Consider the following 3,144-nt stretch of genomic DNA (forward strand, 5'->3'; position numbering starts at 1 on the left):
TTTCAAAGTGTAATTCAAAACATAGAAATCCTCTGTGAGCACTTATACGGTAGTCTGTACAGCATGTGGGGGAAAGTCTGACTTTCAGCAGCTTCGTGGTGCTTAGATGACCAAATTACTGTAGAGGCTCACCTTGATTCTTTTTCCAGACAGCTGAAGACCCAGGAAGAGAGGAAGTTGCTGTTCCTGGAGCAGACTGGATGGCCTCAGGAGATGTGGTCCCTGTCTGGAGCTGACCCTGGGCATCAGCAGAGTCTGGAGCTGCTTGTCGAGCAGCAAGACTTAGAGAGGGAGGTGTTTCATTCCTGAGTGGAGGCTGGAAAGCTGCTTCGGTGAGCTGCGGGGGTGAAAGCTTAGAGGGGTGGGTCTCTGTGAGAGCCAAAATGGGGGGACCAAGCACACGGGGGTCAGCAGAGCCTGGCTGTGGACCAGCAGCAGCAGCAAAGGATCCATCAGGATTCGCGATTTGAAGAGGCAGTTGCTGCGGTAAAGACACAGACTCAAGCCATGGGGGTTGCTGATCAGTGGCCTTGGGGATTGTGTTCGGGCTGCTTATAGTGACAGGGAGGGGGGGTGTTGGCTCAACAGCTTTTGGTTTGCCCCGTGGCACTTTGGAACAGGTGTGCAGGTGCCCCAAGAGGTTACGGTAGGACCGCAGCTTCGTGCGACAGCTCTCACATCTTCAGAAAAAGAAAAGACACTTTATTGCTACCTTCACACTGCAGGTCTTAATGCTCAACTCATAATTTAAATGCGACCAGCATCAGACTCCAGCGTGAACAGTCTCGGGCCCTGAAGTGACTCGCATGCGCAGAGGAAGACGTGATGTCGCACGCAGCATGCTGCGGTTACAAAGGTAAATACAGATGCTACATGTGTCAGCTTGTGTTTCAATTCTGAAGTTGTTGCGCAATCGGAGCTGACTAAATTATAACCCAAGTTTTAAAGGGAAGAAGACAGTTGAGAAAAAAAAGAGGGCACACATTTTAATGATGTGTGGTGGCATCTGCCATGTTCGTTTCATCCATTGTTTACATTTGATGGTGCCGCGTCCTCTGGCGCAGTATCCTGACGTCTGTCTCACTTCAAAGTCGGATGAAAAACAACATGACTGTTCAGACTGAGGTTGCTTTGATAAACATATGTATCCAATTTAGGACCACATATGAAAGTGGCCGAGCTGCAGGGTGGTTAGCACCGTTGCCTCAGAGCAACAGGGATCAAGGTTCAATTCCCTGCTGGGGCCTTTCTGTGTGGAGTTTGCATGTTCTTCCCGTGTATGTGTGGGTTCTCTCCGGGTACTCCGGCTTCCTCCCTCTGTCCAAAAACATGCATGTTAGGTTAACTGGCGACTCTAAATTGTCCCTAGGAGTGTGTGTGTGTGTGTGTGTGTGTGTGTGTGTGTGTGTGTGTGTGGTCGTTTGTCTCTGTGTGGCCCTGTGATAGACTTGCGACCTGTCCAGGATGTACCTCGCCTCTCGCCCGATGACAGCTGGGATAGGCTCCAGCCCCCCGCAACCGTACAGTTTGATTAAGCGGATATAGAAGATTGATGGATGAAAGTGGCCTGGGTCAGATTTGTGCTGTTCAGACTGTCATAAAAAATAAAAATAAAAACCTAAAAAGTTGAATTTGGGCTGCTTCTGCCTGCAGTGTGAACATGGCCTGAGACTCAAAACAGTTTGCAACAGTGAGTTCACACCAGCTGTGCGTGAACGTACAATGCGGAATAACTTACTGGAAGTATATGTTGGGTTTGTGATGTTGCCTCATATGTTCCATCAGCTTTTGCATGTTGGGGAAAGAACCACTGCAGCCAGTAGTGGAGCACAGGAAGACCTTACCTGAGGAAAGGACACACTGATCTGACTGAGCTTCTCTCATAACTCATGTCCAGTCTGCTCAGATATAAAAACACTACACTGCCTTAATGACAAATCATTCAGGAACATTAAGTGCAATATATAGCATGGCTGTGCCTAAAATTTGTAAGATTGAACTGCCCTTTACCTACTAACAAGTGCTTTACTTTACTAGAATCCCATATTTGGTTTTAAGGCAACTCCTTTTGGCAGGTGGGGAGGCAATGGTCTGAAAGTGTAGCTCATCTATGTGAAAATCACAAATCAAACCTGCAGATGTAATAACTCCCATCAAGCATAGGTAACAATTTGCTTCAGACAGCCTCCTCTCCCTGGAACACTGGAGGTTTTTCATATTTCTCAGGGACATTTTGTCATTTCTATAATACAGTCGCCGACACGTGCAAACGCCGAAACAAATCCAACAATAAAATGCTGCAAGAGAAAAATGCGGCAATAACAAAAACGACCGGAGCACACGCGCTGCAAACCCCAAAACACATGCAAGAGAGAAACGCTGCAAACTTCAAAACACAACGGAAGTTCGCCAGGCCCTATCGACTATGGGAGACCTACCATATTAATGAAAGAGAAGAAAGTCAAACGGTATGTTGTCATTTATGTCTTTTTTAAACACTTGGCCGTAATCTTTCACCTTATTATAGAAGAGCAGCGGAGTTATGTCGCTAAGGTAAAAGATTACGGCCAAGTGTTTAAAAAAGACAAATGACAACGTACCTTTTGACTTTCTTCTCTTTCATTAATATGGTAGATCTCCCATAGTCGATCCCCTATCCCACAGGTCGACCGCCTAGTGGCCTGGTGAACTTCCGTTGTGTTTTGGAGTTTGCAGCGTTTCTCTCTTGCATGCGTTTTGGGGTTTGCAGCGTTTCTCTCTTGCATGTGTTTTGAAGTTTGCAGCATTTCTCTCTTGCATGTGTTTTGAAGTTTGCAGCGTTTCTCTCTTGCATATGTTTTGGGATTTGCAGCGCGTGTGCTCCGGTCGTTTTTGTTATTGCCGCATTTTTCTCTGGCAGCATTTTATTGTTGGATTTGTTTCGGCGTTTGCAGCGCGTTTGCACGTGTCGGCCACCGTACTATAAGCCGATCAGGAACATTAATAGGGAACCATAAATTGTAGCAGGAAGCCATAAATCAAGCAGCACGAAGAACACAAGGACCTCGCGCAGCCACCATTAATTCACATGAGTTTTTCCTTCACAAAGGTCCGTACCCATCCCAAACAGGGGCTTACCAGGAACAGACTGAGCTGGGATCTCAT

The sequence above is a fragment of the Odontesthes bonariensis genome, chromosome 1 (assembly GCF_027942865.1).
Source record: "Odontesthes bonariensis isolate fOdoBon6 chromosome 1, fOdoBon6.hap1, whole genome shotgun sequence".
Classification (NCBI taxonomy): Eukaryota; Metazoa; Chordata; class Actinopteri; order Atheriniformes; family Atherinopsidae; genus Odontesthes; species Odontesthes bonariensis.